The sequence below is a fragment of the Lagopus leucura genome, unplaced genomic scaffold (assembly GCF_019238085.1).
Source record: "Lagopus leucura isolate 7727_CA_CO unplaced genomic scaffold, USGS_WTPT01 Super-Scaffold_1, whole genome shotgun sequence".
Lineage (NCBI taxonomy): Eukaryota > Metazoa > Chordata > Aves > Galliformes > Phasianidae > Lagopus > Lagopus leucura.
Window position 1 is genome coordinate 2,129,325 of NW_024962250.1, and position 12,585 is coordinate 2,141,909.

The window sequence follows — 12,585 nt, forward strand, 5'->3', positions numbered from 1 at the left end:
ATACCTTGTTTAATTCCAATCCAGAAAAAAAAAATAAAGAGTTTAAAAATGAGGATTTGATAAAACAATCCATTCCGGGATATTTTGCGTAGGATTCCCAAAACTTTTCAACATTAATATTTTCTAGTAATATAAACAAAATGCAGAAGTCAAAAGAATCTTTTTCAACCAAGTTTTAATGAGATTTGATCAACAGCTACTGAAAAAAAAAACCAGAACATTACACATTCCCCATGAAAGCCTTTGGTTTCATTGAATTTGTAATGTTTACAGGAAAACATACATGTGTATATGTACATATATGTGTGTATATATATGCATACATTATATATATATTTGAGTGATACACATGAGTGCAGGCCTTTGAAAAAGATGCTTCAAACTTTTTCAGTGCCTGATAAATCATTAGCAATAGATTCATTTTTTATATACAAAACCTTTAAATATACTTCGAGGGGAAAAAAAAAACCCACTAAAAATACTGCTGCAAATAAAACACTTTCCACAAACCTTATAGCCATCTTTTTAAATATGAGAAATATCAGAAGAACAGCTAAAATGCAATTTTTATTATCAAGGAAAAAAGAAAAAGGTTGTGAGACCTGGTCTTACGCTAGCTTAGGGCAAGACTTCAGGGAAAAAGAAAAAAAAAAGAAAACAAATCTGCATCAACAGTATTAGATTGAGGCTACAGACCTAAAAAAAAAATGTGATAAACAAAACTTGGATGCTCTATTACTTTTTAAATCAAGATATATTGTCCCACTATGGGTTGTCTGGAGCATATCACTGTGACTGCCACAGAGACAGCAAGCTAAAGCATCTCCAGAGAGACAAAGCAATTCTTTATTATACATAGCACAGTTCACTGTCTTCATAAAGTTTCTTGATAGAGAGTTACAAAAATAGTTCTGTGATGTTCCCACTGAAAGTAAAATGGCATTTATTTCCAGTGCACCTATTGGGTAAAATAGCAGTGCCAGTTAAAAATATATCAGGCGATATGTTTTTTTAAGAGACATGGGAGACTTCTAATTGTTGTGATTTAGATTTTGTACCTTTTACATTTTTTAATCGTAAAATGTGCTTTTGATGGTGGAATAGCAAATTAGAATATTTGTGCATGTTCTGACAGCTCAAATGAGTGGCATAACTTCTTGAAAATCTGCGAACACAACTATCAGATATAAATAAGAATTAGAGAACGACGTACAGTTATTTGAAGTGCTGTAAGAATGAAATAGCATCTGTAGTGATCATGCACACGGGTCACGGAGACATGAAATCACACGTGGAAGCATGCCACAGAATTAAGGAGACTGGGATCTAAACTTTGCAACTAAGGACTACTTCCAGGCTCACTTGAATGCTGGATATAAATGCAGCACTTATTTGGGCCTATATTCACCAAGGGCTGATTTTATACTCATCTGAAACTTTGAAATATGGGCAGTTGAAAGCAATTCAAAAGAAAATATTAGAAGATCTTCAAGTAGCAAATTATTGTCAGAACTAGAGTGGGTCAGTAAGTGCTGCCTACTGCCACTCAGGCCACGTGTCTTTCCAGACTAGGTTTAGTCTGGTTTCCCATTTCCCACACCTATGGCTTCACAGTGTCAGTAGAAAAGCTTCCTCACAAATACTTGCTGCAGGCTACTCTAAACACCATTTTCCTAATTGACAGACAACAGAAGAAACCATTCCCTGCCCCTGTTGCCCATAAAACCCTCCCATACAGAAGCAATCCTGTACCCAAGGCTTATTTCTGTTCCCACTTGCGTCTCAGTGACATTTGCTGGCACTTGCACTCCTTGCCCTTGGAGGCTGTCAGCATCCAAACAAAGGCTCACAAGGTGTGGGGATGGTGGGCCTGCTCCTGCAGCTGCCACTCAGGATTACATCCCAGGTGCACTGAATCCAGCCCTGCTTGAGGTTCTCAGATAACCCAGAGCTTCTATGTTACAGCAAACTCTTGTATCCAAGCTTCACTGAGAAGAAAGTGATGGCACAAGGCTCTTTAAAGGCATTTCTGTTTTTCCAGGGACTTCATACTGCCAACCATGTGTTTTTCTCTGAAGTGCAAAAAATGAGTTTTGCGCTCTCCAGCTCTTCAAGATTGCAAGGAAACCTCCAGCAAGGACAGATATTCTGACTGGTATGTAATTGCTGTGTTTTTATTTTGCTTTCAAAGAAAAGGACCTAACACACACACACACACACACACACACACAAAAGTTAATTGTGCAGACATGTTACAAAAAGTGTTGACAAGTGGATATAATTGCATATAAAGTGGGACCACACGAACAATTATCTAAGCATCTGCACTGTTAGCACTGCTCTTAGCACTGAGATTTCTATCACCAGACCAGAGACAAGGCTCTGGAGGCTGTAGGGTATGGGGGGTTGGGTAAGGAAGGCACTAACAAAATAAAAATCTGCTGTGAATGGTAAGAGAAGCTTCAAGTAGCAAGGACTAAATCAATGTTTCGCTCCAGAAATTTTCTATCCAGTTACTAGGTGATGAAAATCTGCTTGATTTCTGAATCATGGAAGTAGACTTGGGTCTTAGGAACTGAGCCTGAGGTTGAATTCAGTGAATTAGCTCTGTGTTAATGGAACTTCTGTACATAGGTATCATGAGACAGCACAAGAGACATTTCAGCAGATGTGATCTCTCAAACATGCTGATGATCACCCTTGCTGAATAAGCTGCTGTTCCACTGCATGGAGCTTCCGTGGGTATTCAAACTAGCCAAGCATTCTGAATGCTCATTTGAAACACAACAGACCAAAACTTCTTTTAGTCTAATGTCACTGAAGCTAGAACACTGTAATACAAATAAACTCTGCTCGTTATTTTCATATGTCCTAACGACAAGCAGCCAAACAGCTAAGCTGTGGAATAGACACACAGAGAACCGTAAGAACCGAGGCCTTCAAATTAAAGATATTGTTTTCTGCCAACTCCAGGCACCGGAAAACACTGATGGAACTTGTAAAAACATAAAGCAAATACTGGAAAATGCATAGCCATGTGAAACAGCTCATACCACAAGTTAGATGCATAGAGTGGCTTTCGAACACCAAGGATGACCTTCTGCCTAACCCAGCCCACCAGTGCTTCTGAGGCAGCACTTATTCCTAGAAGATAAACTTTTCTGAGCCCAAAGAAATGATTTTTATTCACCTTATTAGTACAGAGATGTCCCAAAGTGAACACAGTCTGTACTTTTGCCTGCTCTGCCAAGGCAATACATGCGCCCATTAATAGAAACAAGTAACAGAACTCAACTGCAATTTTATCACCTTTTGAGGAAGGAAGCAATCTCTTTCCTGAGTAAGCGTGAGGTTAGCCATTTGTTCTTTCCAGTGTCCCTCATCCCCACAGTCTGCACAAGAACAAAATCTGTCCAAAAGCATTTGATTTCAGATTACCTGAACGTTTGCAGTTAATTTTGCCTGTTATAGTGCTCATGTATTTCTCTGCAATTTTTAAGCTGCTGTTTGTTTCGCTTTCTGGTTATTACGCGTAATTGTGTAAAAATGTAGGAAAACAACTCATTGAAACTTCAGTGCCTCTGGGGTTTTCAGTCCTACTTCCTTCAAACATTTTTCTTAGGCTTTATTTTACCTCCCTCTGTGAAAGTCTGCTGCTATATTTCATTTTTACTCCTTTCTTTCTCACATTCCCATTGAAGGCTCTATATATAAGGGTATGAAAAGATCATTTGCTTTTTGCACTTTGCTACAAAATATAAACTCATTTCCTCACAAGAGTTAGGGGTTAAGAATTCAAGTGTTTGTTAATGCGTCAAAGTGTCAATTGAAGTGACAATACCCTTTGAATTCCAATCACTCATTGGAACGCAGACCCAGTTTGACATCAACCTAAAGCAGAGACCACAAGGAAAGAATAATTTGTGATTTAAATGAAAAATGTAGACAAAGATTGTAATGAGGCTAGCAAAAACAGATGCTGAGGACAGGGCAAATTAGCAGAGACGGTGTTTAGTCTGCATGTACTCCAGCTGTGCCAATTAATCAAGCAGGTAATTTTCAGTATAAAAGTCTGTTTTGGTTAATTTGAATTTTTTGCTTTTTGGTTTTGGGGGATGGTGAGCTGCTTAGATCAGAGGCTCTTGTTAGTATAATAAATGGCTATTTTAGAGCAAGACAATCAAATCAGGGTAATCAATTGTTTGAGACTTGTCAAGATAACTTGTGGGGGTATATTAAGCTTTACACAGCAGAGTAACTCAGGTTTCTAGCAATACTTTTAGTAACAGGAACAGCACTCTTTTCCTGGAATGTCACGAATAAAGCACTGGTTTACCTTCTGTGGCAATTACTTCAATATGGGCAGCTACAGTTATTCTTGAGAAAAAGCTCTGGATGTAGCAGCCATGATTTAGGTTCTAGGAACACGTCTTCAGCTGCATGTTTGCTGTCAAACCAAGCGTGGCTCTATTCTAAGTGATGAGTAAGCAGCAGACGTAAATGTTAGCACTTGCTCAATTGTTCCTGGAAGAAATGGCCTTTTCAAAAAGGTAAAAAAGTTTGCTTGACCTCAAAACAAAAAACTCAATTATCTAATGTTGAGACAAGTGTTACAAATGTTGTCACCAAAAAGTCATGACAAAAATGATATTGTTTGATATATAGTAACTTTGATGAGTACTCACCCTCTGAGCTCATTCTGTCACCCAGTGGAATTGCATGGAAGTAAGCAAGAGCTTAGTCTACCCTAAATGAAATTTGTTAGCAGTAATGTTTGGTGTGTAGGGTTGTATCTCTTCTTTGGAATACAGGAGAATTAGTATAACTCCATTGATTCTGGGGCATGTGTTTTTGACTGACAGATCTGTTCCACCTCAGTCATCACCTGACCCTGCAGGAAAGAGTCCGCCAAGGCTGTTAGATGAACAATCAGTGGCTAGAAAAACTTATGGATAATATCACTAAGGTAAAAGATTTCATTCGTTGAATGCCAGAAGTCTAGATTGTCTGCCTTAACACTTGCGAAGCATGGACTGAGTACCAGCCTCCTTCTAGTGTCATGGTAAGCTCTCATGCAAAAGCACCCAACTACTAAAGGAATGCTTCGTCTGTGTTAACAAAGGGTTTATTTTAAGCTCTTCACTAAGCTCTTCTATTCAATTTTAACTGTGTTATGTAGGGTTTTCCTTGCTATTTGCAGGACAGTAATGAATTCTGATTTGACCATGAAGTCTGATTTGACCTAGGGACTGATATAAGCAACACCCTGCAGCATGACTTGCTTTTTGCAGTAGGAGAAGGAGTTTTCTCCCTGAATCCTTTTACAACTACATTATTTCTGCCAAGTTAGCATTTAGTATACATTCTCCAAGTTTAACATAATCAGATCTAAATAGCTGACTAGAGGCATCCTCACAGAACCTGCAGGGAAGAGTGGCCTAAGCGAACACTACTGCTCTCCAAATTAGTTTGCAGTAACATGCATCACTGTCTTCTGACGTTTCAAAATATTGTTCTTTGAGGTCATTTAGGAAAAAAAAAACTTCACTGCCTATCTGAATTTGCAAACTTTGAATTTAGGTTCATTTTGTTTGCATTTTTAAAACCCTATTGGAGGTAGCATAACGTTTCTGATAACTAAATGTGCTACCTTCAAAAATTCAACGATTTCTTCAGCTTTTGAATGTGGCTCAGGAAGCTTAATTGTACGATGGGGAAAGTGTAGTTCAGAGGCTGTTGCAAAGCAGAAGGAAAGAAAATTAAGGTGATAACTTAAAAAAAATCACACAGTCCTTTTTTACCTGTTTTATGCACGTCTTTCCAGAAATACCATTGAGGAGCTGAGATTTTTTTTTTCTTTTGTTTAATGTTTGATTGACTAATATATGCACATAGCACTTTGTGACATATTATGGAAAAGTAAATAAGCCTTTATGGAGAGGCTGTGAATGAAGGTTCATTTCTCATGGAATCCTGCACCATCAACCACATGAAATCAGCAGATCATATTGAATCATACTGGTTTTGTTAGAATGAAGATGATTGTGTTTTATACCTATTAATGTGAGTGAAGACTTAGAAACACAAAGGCAAGTGAAATCCTGATTTTTGTTTTACCTTTGGGAGTTCCAGGTAGCTGGGGGAGAAAGAAATTGAGATGACACTTATGTGTTTTTTGTTGTGACAGGGGCAAGGAGCTACATCAGCTGAGGCACTACAAGCAGCCATTTCTTCTTGGGGTGTCTCAAACCCATTCATATGAAAACCTGGTTTTAACACCTCATTGAGAGTGGCTGAGTGTGTACACGTTAGCAAATTAATTAATTTTATAATTTAGTGGCATGACAGAAGCTGACAGAAAGAGGTTAAGTTCCAGTTCCCAAGAAAATGAGAAATGTGCTTTTTTCCAGACCTCAGGATTCAGAGAGCTTCCACAGTCCTGGGCAGGGAAGATCTGCAGAGCTTTACTAAAGCAAAAGTGAATTGATGGGAAATCCCTTCGTTGCAGAACTACCAGAAAGACCCCCAAGTACCGATTGCATCTGCATGCGATGACCACTCTACAAAGTGGAGCAAATGAGGGAAGGCTTCATGCTCTTTTTGTGAGTATCTCAAGAGTGAAATAATATGCCCTTAACAGAGATTAGCTGTAGGATTTAAGAGACAGAGTTTGTAATATATTTCACATTTTAGGAGACGAAGTTTCTGTGATTCTTTCTATTTGCTAGGTCCTCTGATTCACATCAAGTGAAGATGTGGCTATGAACTCTCTTTCTGACAAGTCTTTAAATTTGGTGCTGACATGTTTATGTGAAGCTTTGGCACTATCCATTTACTATTTCTGCTTTTCTGATTCTGAACCTCAGGCCTAATCAAACTAAGAAAATAAAATCCTACTATGACACAGTAAAGATAGAGTAAACTTCAAAGTTTTGCACCTTAAAGGGACTATCAGTTCTCCGTGGAAGGAGAGCTGCTGGGCTTGTTTCTTGTCTGGAGTAAACAAGGTGCATTTCCATCCACAGGGTTCATAGTCTATCTATCACCCAGGCTAAAGTGGAAAAAAAAAAAGGAATTTTAAAACACACAATGCAGTAACCATTGTAGATATGATCGTTTATTACTGTAATGATGCACGTGTGGAGTGTTCTTTTAAATGCCAAATTTCTGATAGGGCTTTACAGCAGCGTAACAACCTGCGAACACTGCCTTGCATGCTTCATTACTTCAGAATTATGTTCTGAGACTGAGATGAAGAGTAATAGAATTAAAGATGAATCATATTATTATTATGGCAAAGGATATAATAATGTGCATTGTGTAAAAATTATCTACTTACATGCTCAGAAACTCAGAGACAAGTAAAATCATGACCTTGCATTTGCTTCTACCTGGGGTGTGCCAGGTAACACAAAGAAAAAGGCTATGAAATGATTGGGGATTAATATAGTGCTCAAGAGCACCGAGAAAGATTATTAAATCAGTTAGATTGGGCAAGGATCAGAAAGGTAGCAGCTCCTAGGCATGCTAGCTGGGACAACGTGGAGTGAAGTGTTGGGGTTTTTTACAGGTATAATCCAGTGCTGTTCACAGAACTGAACAAGGAGCTCCAACTGAGACAGTATGAATTAATTTTGTCGTGATGACAGGAAGCTAAATGCAAGCTCCGAGTTCTTCCTGTGAATTTATTTCTTGAGTGATGGCTCTTGAAACACTTTTTCCTCAGGTTTCCTCAAGTTCTCACAGGTTTGTCAGTAAAGGAACTGTGCCAGTGATTTTGGACCACATCACTACACAGAGCAAGTACTTAGTGGGCAGATAAACTTCCATGGCTGAATGAGTGCATCACAACTCTACCACTAAATATGCTTATACTACATCTGAACACAATTACTAGCATTCCTTTAGATGCTATTAGGGATCTATTATAAAGATCCCATCTTCACTGCTTATTTTCTTTTTTTGTATCAAATGTATATATTAACTAGTTACTAACAAAAACCAAGGAAAATTATTGCTTTTGGTACCTGCTTTGAAAGTTCCCTATACCTTTGACAGCAGCAAGGAAGTACCAACCAGATGCATTAGCAGTCTTATTAACTTTGTGCTTTGCTTTAAGCTTCAAACAATTTCCCTCTTTTCCCAAACCCTCACCTTTCTTTTCCAGTATATATATATATACATATATATATAGAGAGAGAGAGAGGGAGAGAGAGAGGGAGAGAGAGGGAGAGAGAGAGGGAGTCTAGAAGCTATATAAAGTATTCCAAGAACTGAAAAGTGCTAAGTTTTACTATGCACATTTAACGAGGAGGAAAAAAATGGAAAAATCAAGTTGGAAAAATAAAAATAAAAGCTCCTCTCTGACTTCCAGTGGCTGAAGTCTGAGAGAGCTGACCTTCTACATTTTCAGCATTTTCCTCTGAATGCTGCAGAAGACATAAATAGATTCAAGATTGACCGGACTTCAGATAAACTTAATAAAAAGAAGCCAACACAAAAAAATGCATTCTCTTGCATGAGATGTTTGTCAGTGGGCCAGCACATAACATTGAATCCAAGCACTAATTCTGTTCTAAAACATTTCTCTGCACTTCCTGTGTGGGAAATCTCTCTTCCAGAAAGTACTGTGGATAGAGTCAGAAACTGTTTGCACGAAGAACAACTACTAAGGAGACTGCAGGAAAACAGTTGAATGTCTATGCAGAAAATGTCAGGGCTTGGATTAGTATATGGAAATTCAGAAAGTCCCAGTTTGCTCCCAACAGATGTTAGTTCTGCTGCTGCTACAGATAATGGTGTTTCTTTGCTGTTCTCCAAGAGTTCTTAAAGGAAATTCTAAATAGCCATAAGCTAATTTACCATTGCAACCTCTGAGTGGTGAAAACTGCTACTTCAGTGTGCAAGTCTTTTAGTATAAGATAATATCTGTTCGCTGGCACAATGTATTTATTCATTTCACAAACAGAATGTTTATGTTGTTTTGTTTTTAACAAAGGATGTTTTAAGTTTTTTCTCTCAGCATATGGCACATCCTAGCTTAAAACGCATCCTGTTCAAGAAACTTCGAGTCATTCTTCTCCGTTACTCATTTTGTAATTATTTTTCCAGAGTTCCTACTTTTCTTTAGTGCCAGTACATTTTTATTATAGCCAGATATTCAGATTGCTTTAATCACAGCTATTGCTTTGGCAGAATTACTTTGGCCAAAATCTGCTCGTGTTTTTTTACTGAGAACAGTCTCAAGAAAAAAATGACTTGGGCTGTGCCCTGAAAAAGCAAAGAAACTTAGTTTTGAAGACACACTAACTTCCTGTAGTATGTTTAAGAGATTACAGAAATCAAGTGTAGCATAAGCAAATCTCTCGTGACAAATTATTTTAGCTCCTCAAGCTCAGCATGAGCTGTCTTATCCTTTCTGACAGCTGTTGCTTGGAGCAGTATTTATGATCACACAGTGCAAGCTTTGATGAGTGCATGCCATCTGCTGGAACTTTAGAGGTCTTTTATAGAGTAAGTCCTGAAATACAGCAATAATTTTGACCCAGTGTAAAGCATCATCTTTATTGCCCTGTGCCTTTATAATTAAATTGGGGTTTGGAGCCTCCTTTTCAAACTGTACCTTCAAAACAAATCAGAGAGGAAACACATTGCAAAAGTAGTTTTGGAAAAGTGGGGAAGTTTCCTCTTCACATAGACTAGGAATTTGATTCAAATATCAGTATGAAATGGAGTGGGCATTCAGCTAAAGAGATTGTTCGGGTGATCTGTTTATACTCTCTCTCCTCATCAGCATGTGTGCTACTGTGAGCTGTGCCCAGAAAAATGCAGTTTAAGATGGAAGCTCATGACTACAAAATAGCTTTCAGAAAGAAGCGTGTATTTAGGGTTGCAGACCTAAAGATGGATGATCATGGACGGTAGGGTTGTTTTCTCTTTTACGTTATATATGTGATGCCCTTAGGGCATGTGGCTCTCTGACAAAGAATCCAGTTCAGGAGCAGTGCGCAAGACTTAACTGCCTTTGTCTCTCCAAAGTTTGCATATGCTCATTTTACAGATATAAAAGAGTTGAGAGAATTTCAGCACTGGCAAGAAAAAGGTTATTTTTGGCATTCCCTGAGTCTGTGTCTTGACAAGACATTTTCTTGAACGTTTTATTTTTGCTGTTTATTTGGTATTGTGTTCTGGACTGTAGTACAGCACTGTGGATAGCCTCAGCTGAACTATTCCAGCTGAGCCCAGCAAGCCTTCGTGGGGAGATGCCTCTTTTTGGGACGGTGAGGCACAGCCACTATGGGTGTGTTGAAGACAGGTCTGTACATGTGCTGAAGTTCTGAGGCTCAACAGCAAGATGCAACAGCCAGCTTTCCACAAGAACACAGCTACTGTCACTGCGTGAGGGCAGAGCAGCTTCGGTGAAAACGAGGGTGGATTTCCTCAACTTAGCTGACTTCTGTAACCAAAACTTGAATTTCTTCTAAAGTTTTTAGGGGAAATCTAGAAAGGTTTACCAAATTATTCTGTAGTCCTCACCTTAGTGGTTTTTAATATGAAGCAGATCAAATTTGAGGGCCCAGAGTTTCAGGTCCGTGACAGTGCTGAGCCCTGCGTGCCCAGGCCATGGCAGCAAGATGAGCATGTAGCCCAGCAATTTCCGAAGTATCATCTTGGAAGTCATCAGTCTGTGGGCTGGAGATTTGAAATGCCATCTCGACATAAGCTATCAGACTCCTTCAGTACAAAGTTAGAAAAAGAAAGTCCAAGCACACGTTGTGAGTGTTTTTTCCTTTCTTCCTTATCAGACAGTATTTCTTAAAGAGACCAAGCCTGATATGGTACTGGTAACCAAAGCAGAGCATGTCATACAGAATGATCTTAACCTTCAGCCACATTTATTATGGTGATATGTTTACCATAGCAAATTCCAAAGCATATAATATCCAACAAAATGACAACGTATTGCAGGGCAGTGTAGTTTAAGGAATAAAATGTCAAAGCAAAACCCTAAGGTTTTTATTCTGTTTTTGCTGAGTGTTTACCAAAAATGGAGTTATGGAAAATCTCATTTACTTTTAGGAGAAGTTAAAGCCAAGGAATAAAAACTGCCCACACCACTAACCATCTAAGCAATGGATGTCCTTAAGTGAGTTTGAAAAGGACCGATAAGACCGTGTGAAGCATTAAAGCCCTCGGTGTAATGCCCAGCCTGTTCCTGGACCAGTGTCAGAGTGAATGCACAAAATTTGAGGCTCACCAACAGTACACGTCACACCCAAATACCATTTTCTGCCCTCTTAATCTAACCATAGTGATCTCCTGGGACACGGCTATGTGTTAACTCAGCAGCTCTTACACAAGTCCCTACAGTGAAGCATATGTTTATGTGGGCTATTGAACTGAGTGCTAACCAACAAACCACGGAAAAATATGACCCTACAATTTAATAGGCTATTTCTTCTAACAAAAGGCTTACAACAGAATTGCAAGCTAAAAGCAACCACTGTCTAAGTAATGACCATGAGAAACACACATTTTTGACTGTACACATTTCATTTTATTTTAAATGACTAAATATTAGACTTTCATATACTCAGAGACTCTGAAACCAGTACTACTTTAAATGATCCCGACATTTTTTTCATTATATGCAAACCATCTAGGCAGTTCTGACTTTTAGGACTATGGAGGCTTTTATTTATACACTGCTTTTATTTATAGCATTTCTACACTGTTGCTTTAGCAATGTAGTTGTGGAGGGAGCTTCCACTAATAGCTCACTGCTGCAGCAGTGCTGTTAGTGGAGCTCCAGCTTGGCATGCAGCTTTTGAGCCTGGACACACCAACCTAAGCTCAGGCTGCCAGGACCTCATGCAATGGTGTCCTCAGTGAGAGCCAGCAGCACTTTCTTCATTTACATTTACAGCTTACTGCTCATCAACAAAGACTGTATTGTTAAAAGCTGTGAAGTGGGGAAACAGGCATGGTGGACACACTGAAAATACAATGGATTAGGAAATGTTGTGGCTGTGCCCAGATTGTAGGGCAAGATAACGCTCAGGGGAGGCAAATTTGCAAATAGATTCAGATCAACTTCATGTGCTGCAGCTCCAATGCTGAGTTGTGTAGTACTTTACAGCATGTGTGCTTTGCTTTCAAAGAAATGAAGAAATCCACATTAAACATCCACACGGGGCTTGATTGAGCTCTGTGTCACCACAAACAACACAGCACAGGTGAGTTTAACTGCTTATCATCAGCTAAATACAAACTTAAACAAGGAAATCTGACATTTCTGCTTAGCAAAACTAACTGAGGAAGCATTCTGTTCAAATGCTCTTTACAATTCTCCCGCCCTTTCCACGTATCACAGAATCACAGAATGGCCAGGGTTGGAAAAAACCTCAAGGATCATGAATCTCCAACCTCCCTGCCACATGCAGGGCCACCAACCTCACCAGTTAATACGGGGCTAGGCTGCCCAGGGCCCCATCCAGTCTGACCTTGAACACCTCCAGGGACGGGGCATCCACAACCTCTCTGGGCAGCCTGTGCCAGCACCTCACCACTCTCTCTGCAAAGAAC

The 12,585-nt window shown here is 39.1% G+C and overlaps 1 protein-coding gene across 7 annotated transcripts in view; it reads right to left on the minus strand.

Moving 5' to 3' along the window:
• The window catches only part of SLC1A2 (solute carrier family 1 member 2), an 83,197-nt gene that overhangs the window by 35,987 nt on the left and 34,625 nt on the right, over window positions 1-12,585 (minus strand). The window lies entirely within an intron of this gene.